Raw genomic sequence first — 17,177 nt, forward strand, 5'->3', positions numbered from 1 at the left:
GGGTCTGTGAGTAACGTGTTCTGGGCTGGTTTCTCACTGCAGCAGAGCTCTGTGCTGAAGATGCAGCCAAGAAAATACCTTATGAGATGCCATATACTAAGGAAGCACAATGACATACAACTGGGTGAGAAAACAGTGATTTAAGAAGAAAAAGGTGTCACGAAATCTGTAACACGCAGGTAAGTGCGTTTTTCTTTATTTTTCTTTGTGAAGTCCTCCGTTTTTCCTTGCAGTCCCTGGACTGATCTGAGATCTGCCTGGTGTTTTCCCTGGTTACCAGTGTTAGGTTATGGGATAAACACCACGTTGGCTGCCCACAGAGGAATGGTGGGAGGAAGCTCAAATAACACCCTGTCTAAGCTGCTCCCAGGCCCGTCACAGGAGCTGTCAGAGGCACAAAGGTAGATGGGAACCCAAATTACAGGCTCGGAGGGAGGGGACACCCTGGCTGGGTTCCCCTGGGGCTGTCTCAGGAGACCCCCAGCCACATGGGCCATCAGGACAAGGCGGCTGGAGCGGCTGTCCTAAGCACTTCTGGCATGGATGTCCCCGCTTTTTGGGGATGTCCGAAGCCAGCTGCTGGGGGTCTCTACCACAGCTGCACTGGGGTTGTGGCACATTCAGATGCCAGCAACTGGGGAGACTGGGATCTGGGGGAAGCTACTGGGCAGGCTGCATGTCTCAGGCCACGTGGGCAGAAAACATAGGAAATAACACCTCAGCATTTAGCAACAGAACAGCAAATCTCGGTGCCAGACCTTCCCCTCAAAGGTGATTTTGCTCTTGGACAAGCCTGATTTCACTCATTTGCACTGTCCCTCATGGCCACGTGCACGCCAGCACCAAGGTGCATGGCAAGGTGGCCTGTCCAGCAGTCAGCGTGTGTCCGGATGGTCTGTCCAGGACACTGGGGACAAGGGACACCAGCTCTTGGCTTCCCTCAAGTCTCCGAGGCTGCAGTTAGGTTGGTGATCCTGGGCTGGTTTTGACTGTGCATTTCCGCACCCTTTAGGATCTGAGAGCAAAGGGAGCTCAGACACCTCGGTTAATCTCAGCATCCTGGAGTGTAAATGTACTAATCTCTTGTGGTAACTCGCTGCAGCCCTAAAGTGGACGTGACAGATGCACTCGATAGATTTGTGCTCACTGTTGTGCTCCTGTTGATGACAGGAGACATAGCCATGCCCACGAGAAAAGCATTTAATCTTGTTTGTAGGTGGAGAAAATGCTTTAAAATTAGATTTTATTTTTTCTTTATGACTGTTTTAGTACTGATACTCCAGCCCTGTTTGATCCTTTCTTTTTTTCCATCTTCTGCCATGGCAGCTGACCTACAAAGCAAGTTCCCTCAGTCCAGAGGCTGCGTCCCGCATCTTGGATAACATTTCTTTTTGAGTGTATTGCTTAGCACTTGTCTTGGATCCTACCAGGGAATTTCAAAGCAGAGCCATCAGCCTTCTGGACCTGCTGGGCTTGGCTGGTCCTCCAGCACTCTGTATTTTGGCAGGTCCCACTTCAGTGGATGCAATTGCTGTTCAAATATAAAGTGGGAACTGATAATGAGGATTGCATCTGTTCACACTAGGGCTCTTCTCAGCCCTCACTGCTTTCCAAGTAAAGGTTTGCAATCCCTCACATCAGCCACTTTCTACCTCTTACAACAGCAGTGGCACAAAGCCCGCTGTACACCCCGCTTTTGCCTCAGTGCTGGTAGCTGCTCCCCCCAACTTTCTGCACCAGTTAATGCAAGAAACAATATCGTATGCTGTTTCCTACAGAAGCACTGCCGCATTTGTAAACTCACGTAAGTCATCTAGATCCCTGCAGAGGTCAAATGATGTGATGCCTCTTGTTGATTCTCAGCCAGGCTTTGGGGATAGTCCCCACCATCACGTAAGTAACTGGGAAAGGGAATTCATGTTCCTCCTCTGGTTTTTGCCTGCAGTAACCTCCAGCAGTGTGTTACCATGTCATCTTCCATGGCCCTGTCCCTCTCGAAGGTCAGAGCAACCCTCAGCCTTAGTCTGTGTTGTGACCTATAAACCCAGGCCTGCTTGTGGACACCTCCTGTCTCAGGTGGGTAATCTCAGTTACAAACTCCACAGCCTCTTAGAAAAGATCAGATTAAAAGCATTTAACAAGTATAGCTGAAAACCCAGTTCCTTCTCTAAAGGTTAAACTTCTGAACTGCAGATAATTACTACTCTTCTCCTCCCTTTGATGGCATCTCCTATCTTAAGCTGTAGAAACAATATGTAGGTGCTTCAAAGTTTAAAATAAGTGAACATCTCTTGATGTGGCTGTGAGTTAAAAAATAACATCTTTGTGTTTCCAAATGAAGAACCCAAGGCAGAAGAGCTGGAGGTGTGTTCCCATTCAGCGGGTGAGTCACCAGCAGAGCTGAGGGCAGTGCTCCGTGCCAGGGTCTTACTTCGAAGAGCAGCAAGGCTGGTACTTGCAAAGCCAGCCTGTTGGCAGGGGCCATGGGACACTGCTCTGCTGTCCCTGTGCTGCTGGGCGATTGCATGTTCATTAGCTGCAAAGGGGTGTACCAGCCCTGTACACAGCCCTTGGGTAGGGCGGACATGGTGGTGCTTGGTGGGACTGAAGCGCGGCTGCCTTGCGCTCCTTGCTGCCGGGCTGGAGCTGCCAGCTCTGCGCTGCCCACATGGTTTGGTGCCAGTGGGGCATCTGCCAGCCGTGGCTTTGTGTGGAGATGGTGGCGTGGGTGCTGCCCCGGCGCCTGTGGCACTCCGTGCTGGAGGGGCTCTGCAGGGACAGTCCCCTGCAGGCAGGGATGGAGGAGAACCAGGCCTGGGTGGCAGAGGCAGGCTGGCGTGTCCTGCCGAGCAGCAGGCAGCAGATGGCAATGTCGCCTTGCAAGAGCTGCAGGGAAGGACGCAGGCAGGCAGGGATGCAGGTAGATGTTTGATGTGCTGACAACTTGAAGTGACCCTCTCGGCAGTGGCTGCAGCTTCTTTAGGGACGGGACAAAGTGACCCTCTCGGCAGTGGCTGCAGCTTCTTTAGGGACGGGACAAAGTGACCCTCTCGGCAGTGGCTCCAGCTTCATTAGCAGACGCTGGAGAGTTTCAAGCAGCACTGGATACCTGGTAGAGGTGCTCCTTGGCCCCGGGCTATCTTGGGTCCCTGCTCCCTGTGGCCACCCAGGTGGGAGAGGTGAGCGAGGGGGAAGGCAGGGACACCCCTTTCTGCCTGCTGCCCTCCTGTCCTGCCGGGAAAAGGCTGCTCTGGGGCTGCCCACACTGGACTGGTTGCAGTTGGAGTAGCCTCAAGATATGAAAAAGCCCAGGCTGGCTCTTGCCAGACCCTTGCGGGGTATGATTTTGACAGCTGGGGAAACTGAGGCAGGGAGTGTGCTTGTGAATGGGTACTGGAGTCACCACGGAGCTGGTCAGCTGTTGTTTCTAGCAGTGGGGTGAAGCTGCTCCCACCGCTGAGCCTTGGTAAAGGCTCGGCGTGGCCGGGACACAAGCTTTGGCAGGGTGTCATGCCTCCTTTCCCTGACTCACCTCGTTGCCAGTGGGTATTTTTGGGGTGCAGCAGGCGGGGGGGCTCAGGTGGCCGCATCTCTTCTCCATGCTCAGGGAGCGCTCCGTGCCCCACAGAGCCACGGTGGGGTGGAAAGCCAGGCTATTCGCTGTTGCTGCCTGGCTTGGCCGCATCTCGGGGCCATGGGGCCATCCCAGAGCTGTACCTCAGGGGACTTTGTGCAGCCGTGCGCTCTCTATCTGATGGGAGGAGAGCCAGTGCTGGAAGCTCGCTCTTCCCCTTTTCTCTGAGAGGCTCCATCCCATCGTTTATCAGGTAGGGCTGCTGAGCTCAGGGAAATGGGAGCTGGTTTCCTGCTCGGGGCAGGCTCCTGAGGAGTGGCCATGGCATTTTGCTGACTTCCCCGAGCTAACAACATCCTAGCTACTGCATCAGCAGTACGGAAAACAGGGCTGGCATCAGCCCTGGGTGCAGTTGGGAGCTCCAGGGTGCTGCCAATGTAACATAAGCAGCCAAGGCACCTCATTGCAGGCCTGTGAAGGAGAGGCCAAAAGGTACTGGGAAGTGATTTTGAGTTGTCAAGAGGTGTACTGGGGGTCCCCTTGGCCTCCCCATTGCCTGGCTCCAGCACATGTCACCTTGGGCTGGGACCAAGCTGTTCACCAGGGAGTGAGGCACTGAACTGCAGTTACTGGGGGCATCCTGTGCTCCCCAAGCAGGAGTGCTTCAAATTGGCACAGGGCCGTGCCGGTGCTAGAAAACAAATTAATTTATTCCAGTTGAACACTCCTGATTCAGCACTTTTCCTGCCAGCACTTTACAGCGGGTGTGAGGTAACAAGAAGATACTGTGCGCAGAGGGGTGACGGTCATCCTGGCCAGGTATCTTCTGATTAGGTGCAATACAGAGATACTGACTGTGCACTCTCAGCACGCTGGGGCCAGAGGTGGGGTTTGGCAAAAGGTTGTGTGGGTCAGGGAAACAGGGATGGATCCTCATGGTGCCCCTGTCACCCACCCTCAGCTTATCCCTGGCTCTGTGCTAAAGAATGTGAGTGCCTTGGAAGGTGCTGGTTTTGGGATTCTTCTTTAAAAAAATTAAGGCTTTATGCCAGAAGGCATCAGGTCAGTGTGGCCTGAGCCTAATTTCTTCTTCTGAGAGAATTTGTGTGGCTCTGTTTTCTTTTTACATTTACCTAAAGTGTGGCATTCGTGTCATCCGTTACAGCAGCCAGGCTCTGCTGCAGCAGCAGCTGTGTTTTGAGGGAAGGAGAAGTGTTCTGGGCCGATACATCCACAAAACATTGCAAGCGGTGCTTATGAGAGAGCGATCAGACTGAATGAGAGGTCCCGAGAGAGGCACCGAGGTTTTTGAGCTGGGCTCTGCATTAATGCTGTGTGTGGTTTCATGTATTCCTCCCCTCTGAAATTATGCTTTGGTTTATAGGAGAGACTTGACGTTTCACGTTAGCCCTTTGCTGAGACACTTGTCTCAGCTGGAGGAGCACCAATTGACTGAGGCACAATGCGAAGGCGCAGAGGTCTTCTCTGTCCAAGAGGATGGTAAGTGTGATGTGTAACAAGCGGGGACCGATGGCAGAGAGGGGGTGTGGGTACCCAGAGAAGGGGACTGGCAGTGCTACAAAAGCTGTGGCTAGAAATGAGGAAACCCTCCCTGCCTTGGAATCAAGTACCATACTGAGCCAGATCCTTCTCCACTTGTTTTGTGTCCTGATCACCAAGAAGTCCTGGAAAAATTAATGGAGAGGGGAAAGCAATCAAAACTTGAATGCATTGCATGTTAGTGGTGACCTTCCCCTGTGGTGGAGATAAGGAATATGCAGCCTTTGCAGTTAGGGGAAGGAGCCGATTTCAGTCCAGGACCAGGAGATGACTATCTAGCTGGACATTGCTTGTGCCACGTAAACCTGCTGGGGGTCAGATTGCTGCCAGTGTTATAAACCTCTATCATTCTCCAGATGCCAATAGGCCTTTATCTCTTAAAGTGAATCTTATTAACTAGGAGTGGACTTTGCTGCCTGTATTGTGGCCTTTAAGCTTCACTTGAGGTTCTTCACCCTCAAATGAATTGGAGAGGGTTTTACAGGGTGGAGGAAAAGAAAAACAAAGTAGTTTCCTCCAGTGTGAGCTTCTCTGAGCTGTGGGTGTCCTGCCAGCCCCATGGCTGGGCACTGCTTCAGGACCAACTCCAGGTTTGCTCCAGTGCAATGGTCAGGATCCAGGGTGGTCTGGGGGCTGTGCCACGCTCTTGGCTTCCTCTGTGCTGGAGCAGCCCAGGTCCATCACACATGCAGGGTCTCAGTAGGGCTCTACCAACTCCAACCAAGCCAGCTGGGATGCTCTTTCTGTTTAGAGCAGGAAGCTGCCCTCACTCTGCAGTTCCCGTGGCTGGTGCAGAAGAACTCAGCAGAGGCACTCACCCACCTAACACTCCTCACAACCACTAAGTCCACGGGTAGCAGGCTTGCAGCTAACAATGCTAGGCTACAGCTAACCTCACCTACAGTCCTGCAAGCAGGAACGTCACAAAGGACCTCTTAGGGTCTTAGACTAATTAATGTCTATCTTTGTGTTCCCAGGAAGGCTTCTGTAGCAAGAGCAGTAATTCACTGGGGTCCTGGCGTGGGCGATAGCTCCATTTCACACCTGGTTCCTGTTAAGGTTATTCTGCTCCCCAGGACAGTTTGAACCACCACCCTGTCCTCCCAGTGTGGCTGCTTCCCTCCACTATTTCAAGATAAAGCAGCACATTTGTCTTGGGAAAGGGAGCCTCTGGTCAAGGGGAAAGGGAACATTATCTTGTCCCTGGTGCTGGCTCCTTGTCCCTTAACACTTCACCTGTCTTGCCAGGCTGTCCCCTTCCCCATTGCATAGGGAAGGAAAGCATTGCTCAAGCTTGGTGGGTGGGACTGCAGAGGGTAGTGAAGATGTCCTGGTTTCTTTAGGTAGCTATAACCTGCAGGTGTGGAGTTCGCTGTTGGGACCACTTGGGCCTCTTCTACCAACTTGGCTTCTCCTCAAACAGCTGCTCCAAGAGCTGTGATGAATGGCAGTTTGTCAGCAGAGAGGAATGTACTGCCTGCCTTGCTAGCAAAGAGCTAGCAGGGAGGCTGGAGGCTGGGCTGCCTGTCCAGAGGTTTGCAAAGCTGCTGAGCCCTTCACGCTGCTGCTTCCTGCATCTCCCACATCGGCAGAGGGCACTGCGTGTCCACACTTGGTCCACCTGGGAAGGGGGGGAAGGTCCTCTCCACCTCTCAGGCTCCAGGGCCAGAGGAGGCATGGACCAGCAGCATTTGTGCTCTGACCACCAGGCCTCTCCCCCAGCTCCCTGCTAAAGGGCCCCGGGCTGCGGGGCCACCCCCCTGATGGAAAGATTGGGTCTGATGAGGGAAATCAGGAGGCACTCGGTGAAATGATGAGCAAATTTAGATCAAACGGCAGGAAATCCGCTCTCTGGCAGTGCAGAAAAGCCGCGCTGTGGAAAGCCGTGGTCCGGCAGGAGGTCATCCAAGACAAACAGGGAGCTGCCTTCTGGGGTGGACTGGCTGACTGGCAGGATGGGTGAGAGCCGGCGATCTGGGCAGGCAAAGCCATAAAAAAGCAGTTTGGCTTTGTGTTCTGCTGTGGTCACTGCAGGCGGTCGAGGAGGAGCTCCCACCCTGCCCACGGGCTGCAGGATGGGGGTACCCCCAGCCCACGCAGGGAGCAGAAGGAGCCTTTCCCACCATAGCCTGAGGCAGTCTGATGGTTGGGTTTATTTTCATTAGAACAAGGTATTTATCACCCTGAGTGGCATCAGCCTGGTCCTACCTGGGTTTGGTGCAAGTTGTGTCCTCCTTGGTGAGGCAGGCAGGGGGCCAGCACTTGGAGGCAGGCTTTGGGCTCTTCCAGTGAGTATTTGTGTGCAGACATAGGGATAAATGTCCTGAAGGGGATGTTTCCATGGTGCCCATGGAAGTAGCTGCTTGCTGGAGTGAACAGGACAGGTACTACCTCTTGCATTGCTGTAGCACTGCAGGTTTCAATGCAATAGTGACTTCAAGTGGAGTTCCTGGCTGAAGAGGCAGCAGTAAAGTTCAAATGGACTTTCTTGGATGGTATGTCCTGCTGTCTGTCATGGAGCAGGAAGGGAGAGCGATTGGATTGTGGAGTGTTGCCTCTGATTTCTTCAGTGGTTGAAATCTGTGTTTGTCTTGAGAGCTCTTGCCCTTGGATAGTGATTTGGCAGCACTTGGATGACCACCCTGTAAACCCCACCTGCCTGGCTAGTTTCTGCAGGGTAGAAGTTACAGCTGAAGCAGTGGTGAACCTCAACATGAGAGCAGGCTTGTGTATCTCCAGGCGGCACCTGCAGTTCGAGCAAGCCAAAGGCTTCACTCAAATGTAAGCTGATGCATTTCTAGCCAGTAGAGGTGATTGCTCCCTAGAAACCTGCCTTGGAGTTCATTTGTTCACCGAAACCTTTATCAAGAGAGTGAAGGTGATTTTCCAGACTTGTTGATGTCCTCGGGAGATAGCTTGCATGCAGACTTTCCAAGACACTGCAATCTCAGCTATTGCCCTTTGACAGCAGCAAAGATAAAGACACATGAACCTCCTGCTCAAGGAAGCTCCCTCCTCCTCTTGCACCACTTCCTTGAGATCAGCAAGCAGCCCGCTGCCTCACAGCCTGAGACTCTGTCCCCAGAAGAAGCAGCTGGGGTTTTACACACAGTCATAATTGCCCATGAAAGTACTCTCTGACTTGTTTCTCCTCACTTACTTGGAACAAAGGTTTCTGTGGAGGTGTCTGAGCTCTGCACAGGTGTGAGAAAGCATCAGGGTGGAGCTGGCTGATCTGCTCTGACTCTGCAAGCAAGAGGGGTGGATGGCATCTTGTTTAGGCTACCTAAACAAGTATCTGTTGCTCAGAAGAGAGGAGAAGGCTGAGCTAAAACCATGTTCCCTGACTCGATAGTGCCTGAAACAACAGTGTGTTTATGTAAGACTATAAAGAAGCCAGGAAACACCGCCAGCCTAGCCACGAATGTCCTGGTGAACCTCCTGGAGCCCGGGCACGGTCTCAGCTTGCTCCCTCTGGCAAGCATCAGACCCAAAAGGGAGAGGTCTGTAAGTGGGACGAACTAGGGAGCTCAAGGCTGCACAGACCTGACATGAGAAGGGCCTGTGGCAGTGCCAGTCAGCAAAGATGGAAGGGGAGGTGAGCTCCAGTGAGCGCTGGACCATGTCCATCCTGCAGGCTCTCCATCCTCATAGAATCGTTTAGGTTGGAAAAGATTTTTAAGATCATAGAATGCAACTGTTAACCTAGCACTGCCAAGTCCACCTCTAAACCTTATCCCTAAGTGCCACATCCACACGTCTTTTAAATACCTCCAAGGATGGTGACTCAAGCACTTCCCTGGGCAGCCTGTTCCAGTGCTTGACAACCCTTTCAGTGAAAATATTTTTTCCTAATATTCAATCTAAACCTCCCCTGGTGTAATGTGGGCCATTTCCTCTTACCCTATGGCTTGTTACCTGGGAGAAGAGACCGACCCCCACCTGGCTGCACCCTCCTGTCAGGCAGCTGTAGGGAGCGATAAGGTCCCCCCTGAGCCCCCTCCTCTCCAGGCTGAACCCCCCCCCCCCCCCCCCCAGCCCCTGCCCGGCTCTGGACACGCTCCAGCCCCTCAATGTCCCTCTTGTCGTGAGGGGCCCGACACTGACCCCAGGGTTCGAGGTGCCGCCTCCCCAGTGCCGAGTGCGGGGGCCGGTCACAGCCCCGCTCCTGCTGGCCACGCTGTTTCTGGTACAAGCCAGGACGCTGTTGGCCTTCTTGGCCACCTGGGCACACTGCTGGCTCACGTTCGGCCGGTGGTCGCCCAGCACCCCCAGCCCCTTTCCCCCCAGGCGGTTTCCCAGCCCCTCTGCCCCCAGCCCGTAGCGCTGCGTGGGGCTGGTGTGACCCACCTGCAGGACCCGGCACTGAGCCCTGTTGAACCTCATCCAGCTGGCCTGGGCCCATCGATTCAGCCTCTCCGGGTCCCTCTGCAGAGCCTCCTGCCCTCAAGCAGATCAACACTTCTGCCCAGCTTGGCGTTGTCTGCGAAGTGACGGAGGGTGCACTCGATCCCCTCATCCAGATTGTTGTTAAAGACATTCAACAGAACTGGCCTCGGTACTGAGCCCTGGGGAACACCACGTGTGACCGGCTGCCAACTGGATTTAACTCACCACCACGCTTTGGGCCTGCCCATCCACAGGTCATCCCCCACAGTTCATTCTGGGAGAGGGAGCTGGGCTTGCCATCTTGCCATTGAGATGCAGTTTCAGAGGCTTTCCTCAGATGAAGTTCTGTGAAGAGCCCTGGATGTTGGGCTTAGAGTCCTTGGACTGATGAATGCAGATGAGACCTCTGCTCACCGCGGGCAACCTGCTGAAATAGGTGCTTCCAGAAGCCAGTTGTGCTTTGTCTTGGAAACAGGTTGGGTTTATGTTATTTTGTGTCCACTGGTCCCCTTAGGAGACTGCCTTGGGGACCTTCCCTCTCAACTGTCAGGAATCTTCCACAGATTTCCAGCACAAATATATCCGTGGCTGGCTTTTTCCTCATTTGTTCTTGAGCCAGAGGACAGTGCTGGCACAAACAGCTCTTCTCTCTGCCTGTACTCTTCAATGTTGATTTGAAATAGTCTTTCCTTGGCCTTGTGTTTCAGAGGGATGCATTTCAAAACCAGAAATAAATGGGCTTGAAATATTTCCCATAATTTTGCAAGATCTTGACCCTCTGATAGCAAGATTAAAAGAAAGATAACAACAAAATCAGCATTCAGGCTGGAACCTATTGTTAAATAGACAACACTGTAAAGCCAGTACTTGTTTACAATTGAACTCATGAATTTTTAGATATTAATGTATGAGGGATTGAGTAAACAACCATTGTGCCTCTAAGGAATGAGTCTCAGGCTGTCCTGAGCTGGAATACTTTGTACTTTCCTGATTGCCTTCCAAGAATTTCAAATTACTTTGTAACAGAAAAACAAGCCTGCTTCACGAGATGTTTGCGAGGTTCTCGGAACAGCCTGAATTCTTCTGCACTGTGATGTGGCTGCTTTGGAGGCAGAGCTCTACAGCTGGGTACCATGGGATGCTGAGCACGTAGGTGTTCGTAGAGTGGTGGGGACTACGCATGAAGAATAATTGGGTCAGGAGAGTCAGCCTGGATGTATTAAAACCCTGCTGTAGTGCACAGGTCTGCAACCAGTGTTTAGCCCTGTCAGTCCCTGTTCCCAGGCTGATGGGCATGGAGGCATTGTGGACACTGGCCCAGCAATCCTGTGAGTCCTGTGGTGAAGGAGAGGTGAAGGGACTAGTGGGAAGTCACACAGCAGGTCGGGGTGAGAGCCAGCAAGAAAAGGATTCTGCTTGCCTAACCTATGAGCCTTTCAGGAGCAGCTAGGATGCTCTCAGGCACCAGTCCGTGGAAACAGCCCCCAAGGAGTACAAAGGGACATGTGGGCAGGGCTTGTCCCCTTGTGCACTGGAGAGACCATGCCGTGCTCTCCAGGGAAAATGTGGACCATGTTATGTACTCATGGGCTCTCCAGGCTTACTAGGGTGTTTCTGAGCATGGTGGCCCTGACACCACAGGCTGTGGTGCACTTGCAAATTGTCCCTTATTTCTGGCTGTCCTGTGCTGAGCGAGTGCTCTTCAGGACATTGCCTGGATGCTTTGCAACCAAAAATAACACTTGGGACTGGACACAAGCCTGCTTAATGTCTGTGCCAGCCCTGGGCTGCCCAGGTGCCATTTGGCTAGTTTCTGAGCCAAGACCCCACAGCCAGAAATGGAGACAACTTTCCACTGGTGCTGGTGGCTGGGCATTGCAGACAGGACATGCAACAAAGGCAGCCGATGGCCTGGCAACCTTGAGGTGTCACTCCTGGCCAGCCCGGGCAATCCTGTCCTGGGCATCATGGCCAGCACTTTGGCAAAGCAGGCAGGATGGGTGCCCCGCTACCTGGGTTGTGCTTGGGTTTGGTTTCTAGTCCAGCAGCCTGAAGCTGTGGAAAGGGTCATGAATTCAAGTTACCAAACCATCTGCTGGCTGCATTTTAAAAAACAATTAAAGCAAAATTGTTTCCAGCCTTTCTGTTTGCAAGATGTAGTCTAAAGAGAGATAGCCAAGCCTGGATTTGCCTGATCCTGCTGCAGCCCCACATATGAGTTAATTTGATCTAATCCATCCCCTGTACATTCTGGAAAGTGTGTAATTCCCCACTGAGGGCTCAGGGAGTGTGCAGGTAAACAGGGCTGCCATGCTATTAGGTTTGAGTGATGGTGAAGCCCATGAAAACGGCATTTTGATACTTTTTTTTAAGTTGCTTTTGATCCGAAATTATTAGAGTTTAAAAAAAAAAAGGAGGAAGTAAGAATGTTTTTGCATGGTGGAGGACGATAGGGTGTTGCTGAAGACTGATGGATGACAGGTCTAGGTGATGTTGGATGGAGCTGCTGAAGCAGTGGTCTGGGGAGCTCTTCCCGGGATACCCCACAGGGCAGGGGGACTGGTGTGGCTGCATGAGTGAGTGGGGGCATGGGAGCCTTGGGAGCTGCCTCTGCTCCCACACTGGCTCTCAGTGACCTCTCAAAACACAAAATTTTGCTTTCTTCCTTTTCCTGTGGTGAAAGGCTTGCAACGATGGCAAAAAAGGGGTAGGGATGAACAGAGAAGGTAGCGTGACAGCGTTCTTCCTTGTCCTCCTTTGGCAGCTGTCACCTTGTTAAATCGGAGAATAACCTTGTGTTGGAGGGGAAGGTGAGGCCATGCCTGATGGTGAGGGCAGCCAGTTGTGCTGTAGAGAGAGGATTTAATATTCTTTCCTGGGTGTTTTTATGTCCGCAGGTTTTTCGTTCCTATTCTGCTGAGAGGTCATGCCCTGGAGAGAGGTGGAAATGAGTCCTCGTAACCCATGGGGGGCATGTGTTTGGGGGCACCCTTACACCTGGGGACTGCTTGAGAGCCAAAGAGGATGGGATCAGGATGCCCTTAAAGAAAGCAGGGACAGTTTGCCCTGGTGCTTCAGGCTGTGCTTGGTGGAGAGGATGCACACCCACGCCACTGGTGCCAAACCTCTTGTGACTGTCCCTGTGATGCTCTGGGTGCGAAGCAGAAAGAAGTGAGGTTTGATGTTACAGAGCTCAGATTTGGGCTGAAGCATTGACTTTTTCCAGCAGGAGAAGGTAACGTGCCCCAGTGCTCAGTCTTGAAGAGGATGAGATGAGATGAGATGAGATGAGATGAGATGAGATGAGATGAGATGAGATGAGATGAGATGAGAGAGATGAGATGGTGGCAGCTGGTGGTGTTGGGTGGAGTTTGGGGACTGTGGGGTGCATTGGGGACAGCCCAGCTTGGCCATCACCCACCACCCATGCCCTGCCATGCCGACGACCACTGAGTGTAGCATGGTTGTATATCGAGGGGCTGCCCATATCTTGTTTGTTGATATGAGACATACCGAGGTCTCATATCTTATCTGTTGGTGGGGGGAATAAACCAACAGGCTGGCGAAGAGGCAGGAGAGGGGTCTTCCCCGACGAGCAGGGAGGGTAGCACAGCTGCAGGGTCCTGGAGAGGCTCTGCTGGGGCAGCTGCTTGATTTGCAACAAGAAAGCCCTGAGCACGGTGCTGGGCCGTGCTGGCGGCTTATGTAAGAGCTGGCAGCAGGGCCGGCGGTGCGGAAACCCAGCGGGCTGCCAGCGGGGCGCGAGCGCCTTTGATTTCGTCCTGTTTGCTCAGCAGCTTTCATGCGGCGGGGGAGCGGGGCGAGGGCGCGAGATTCCTGCACACTGAACTCCTCTGTTTCTCCCAGCAGGATAAACAGGACATAAAACAAAGCCCCGAGCCAGCCCTCGCCTCCGAGGCAGCGGGATGCCAAACCCCCCTTGGGGCAGCCTGTCCCTCCATGTGCTTCTTGGGGAGCAGCCACCCCATCCGGGGTGCCGTGGCCTCAGCCTCGGATGCAGGGAGTTGTGGGAGCCCACCCAGAGGGGTTTCTGGGCGCTGCAGCCATTTTCGCAGCTGGGTGAGGCTTGCCCCATCACATTGGTGAGGAGTGAGGGGGAAGAAGGGGACCGAGCTCCCTGGCAGGGCTCAGGCGGCAAGCCCTATGGCCTCAGAGAGCTGAGGATGGGCGCTCCAGAGTGATGCCAGGCTGGACACCGTGTGGACACCAGCTGGGCTGAGTGTCCCCTGCAAGGGTTTTGCTGCAACCACAGGGTGCAGTCCCAGGCAGAGGTACCAAGCCCCATCTGATGCTCCATGGGATGCAGTGGGGGAAGGAGAGGGGTCAAATGCTGGTCCCCTCTGCGGTGGGCTCTGTGCGTGGGGTTTCAGTGCTCCCTTAAAGCTGGGCTGCTTTATTTATTTATAACTTCCCCTAAGGAGTAATTTCCAGGCTCTCTAGCCCCCGTGGTAGATGCCTGTCAGTAACAGAGGGCAATGGGGCTGAGCTCAGCCGTTTCCCAACGCAGTATTTGCTAAGCTGGCTCCCCAGAGATGTGCCAGCCCAAGCACATGCCAGCTCCCCTGGATTTCCACAGGGCCGTGATTTCACCACTGCCAGCCTGCTGCAGGGCGAGGTGAGAAGGCAGGGAGCAAACGCTCACTGCTGGGATCTGAAACACTTCCAGGAGTTTCAAGTGGGGTTTGCTCTGGAGCAAAAGTGGCCTGTAACCAAGGATAGGCCAAGTGCGAGGCTGCAGCAGAACTCCTAGGAAACAGTATCACTGCTAAAGCAGCACGAAGGGTAGGTGGTTTGCTGTCCAGGTTGTCTGTCCTGCTGGCCATGGTGGGCGGCAAGGTCCCCTCTCCTCCAGGGCGCTGCTGGTGAGTTATCCTGAGCTGCCCTGCCCCAGCCCCGCCACGTGCCTTGTGCTGCTGCGTGCAATGGCATTGCCAGCTTCTGCTCCCAAAAGGAAGAGCTTTGGCAGGGAAGAAGCCACCTGGGCAGAAAGCTGGTTTCCTGGCTGGGGTCTTGGAGGCTTTGAGCTGCACACATAAAACCCCATTGGAAGTGCAGAGGTAGGAGAGGCAGGTGCTGCCCGCTGCAGCGCTGAGCCTGGAAAACCAGGATGGGGTGGCCTTCAGGGTGCTTGTCTTGTGCCCCGGCAGGAAGAACAAGCTGGTGGCTGGAGCTGTACGAGGGCTGGGGTCAGTGAAGGCTGGGGAGGAGTATGGGGCTTTCTCCCCATGCAGCCGCACCAGCCTTGGGCAGGGGAGGCTTGAGGAGCAGCATGCCTAGGTGCCTGGTCCAGCTGCTGGTTTGTTGGTGCTGTGCACCCCTGCAAGCATGAGCAGCCAGCAGAGCCCAAGCTGAGTTCCTCTGAAACCATTAGGATCTTGACAGGGGGGGATGCAAACCCTGGGACCACTTACCCAAACTTCTTGGCCTGGGGTTTTGTGAGAGCCAGCTTTCTCATAGGATTCCCACTCCGGGCTTGATGGGTTGGAAATACTGCAAGAGCAGCCCTTTTTCTGTTTTGTTTTGGGTTTGTTTTTTTTTTTTTTGCCCCTGATGTTTGTGTCTTTCCACTTCTGTCTCTGGCCAAGGCGAGTGGTGCCAAGGCACAAGAGCCCGGCACACCCAGAGGGAGGGGAGGGGGAAGCAAAGCACCCTCAACCCGCAGGAGAATGGGGACAGAAAGCAAACACGGCGGCTGGGAGCAAGGAGGCGGCTTTGCTTGCCAGCTCCAGCCAAGGGACAGATCTCAGGGAGGTCCGTGGACTTGGGGCACGGGTATTGTGGCTCCCATTCGGTGCCCTGTCCTCTGCTCCTGCACTGATGCTCGTTTGCCATGGGATAGGTGAGGAGGGTCTGCGCTTGGGGTGCACACAAGGCTCGACACCCCCCTGCTTCCCAGCCTGGCAGTCAGGGCTCCCTGGCCCTGCTGTGAGCAGCAATATGGGCTCAAGCTGCACGAGCTGAAAAGGCTCAAGCTCTCAAAAAGAAGTGCAGGATCAAAGCTTTCTAAACACTCAGAGCATTTGGCCCGGGAGGTTTTGTTCCGACTATTTATAGCAGTTGGGGCCAAGCGAGTTCAGAATTGGAGGCAAACTTTTCCAAAGCTGGGGGCCGTTTGGATTAGGGAGGGGGAAAGGGAGTTCAGCCAGGCCCGTTTCCAGCAAACGTTGACTCCTTCCCTTAGGTATGTGTTGCTATCCATGACACACTAACAACAGCTCCGTACAGAAGTGCCTGGCTGGGGCTATAAAGATTGAAATAAAAATGTGAATTGGCTGGAGAGGAGAACATGAAATAGTGAAAGTTTCCAAACAGCAAAGCTGTAGCATTTGAAAGTGAAAACTTTCCTTACCAGCTTGTTTTCATCCTCCAGTCAACATCCTTCAATTACAAACACACTTGTATTGTTTACCAGGGGAAAGCTGGCAATGATTTTAGGGCAGAAAGACCAAAATACAGCTTCCTGAAGCATATGCCATACTCAGAAGCAGAGAGGAGTGGTCTTTTTGTCTTCAAGGTGAATTGTTTTGTGCTGTCACTAAAGAACACATCATTTTTCTGTGCTACCCCCCTATAGGCAAAGCCAGGCTTGAACTCTGAGCCAGCAAACCAGCCACGATGCCCTTGAAATCATGTCACATTTGAAGCCGTGGCCCTTGCAGAGGATGAAGGCAGAAGCTGGGGTCTTCCTGTCTGCCAAGTGAATTGTGCTAATGGTGATGTTTAATCGTGAGGAGCGTGAGCAGCATGCTTTAGATACACACCACAGCTTTGTGCATGCCTAGATCCACTCTTCTGATCTGAGGCACTCAGAATAGGTTATAAAAATATCCCTCTAATTACCAGTAGCTTCCCAGCAACGCTCTGTAGGAGCAGCATCTCTGAGCTTACTTCTGCCTAAGGAAAGGGTGCAATTAGGTAATTATGTCAGCCTAATGAGGGGACAGCTTGAGGGAGGTGGGTTTGGCAGCTGGGTGGTGTCCAGCCCAGGTGGGCTGTACGGTGAGCAATGTTAGGCTTTTTCCTGGCAAGGTTGGTGTAGATTTTCTGCACAGTGCTCCATGCTGTAGGAGCTGGGTGCTGCGTCACCAAACACAGCCCAAGCCCATCACATGTGTGCCCGGAGTTGTTTTCAGTGAGAGAAATGCCATAGCTGGAAGATTTCCTTCCATCTCCGACATCCCCACCAAAACCTGTGCTCTGATGCAGAGGATGCCCATCCTTGCTGTAGATGGTTGGGCTACACTGGAGAAGCCAAACTGTTCTCCTTCAGGGAAGGCTGCAACATCTCCAGTGGATTTGTATGCGGCTGGAGAATGGGATGAAGGTGGATCTGGGCTGACTGCACATCAGGTGGCCATGGCTGGTGTTGCAAGGGGAAGTGTCAGGTAGAAGGGAAGGTTTCTTTGAAGCTACCCAGATGTCAGCCTCGGGGCCTGTCTTATTTCATATTTCTGTGAATGACCAAAAAAAGTAGAAGAGCAACGTTGACTGTGTGAGTGAGGCAGAGCTGCGGGCTCTCAACAGTACAGGGAGCTGTAAGTGTTACAAAAAGAGAATGGGATGGCCTCGAAGACAGGAGCAACAAGAACAATATGAAACTCAGCAGTGTAGAACGCCAAGTCTTTGAGCTTGA

The 17,177-nt window shown here is 53.2% G+C and overlaps 1 long non-coding RNA gene across 2 annotated transcripts in view; it reads left to right on the forward strand.

The window, feature by feature from the left end:
* The window catches only part of LOC121095731, a 36,534-nt gene that overhangs the window by 6,652 nt on the left and 12,705 nt on the right, over positions 1 to 17,177 (forward strand). The window contains exons 2-5 of one of the 2 annotated variants that reach the window (XR_005830190.1): positions 43 to 179; positions 1,946 to 2,076; positions 4,959 to 5,074; positions 12,421 to 12,758. This is a non-coding gene — a long non-coding RNA (uncharacterized LOC121095731). The remainder of the gene's footprint in view (positions 1 to 42; positions 180 to 1,945; positions 2,077 to 4,958; positions 5,075 to 12,420; positions 12,759 to 17,177) is intronic. The other variant, XR_005830191.1, reaches the window with a different exon arrangement.

This window comes from Falco naumanni, chromosome 11, assembly GCF_017639655.2.
Source record: "Falco naumanni isolate bFalNau1 chromosome 11, bFalNau1.pat, whole genome shotgun sequence".
Taxonomy (NCBI): domain Eukaryota; kingdom Metazoa; phylum Chordata; class Aves; order Falconiformes; family Falconidae; genus Falco; species Falco naumanni.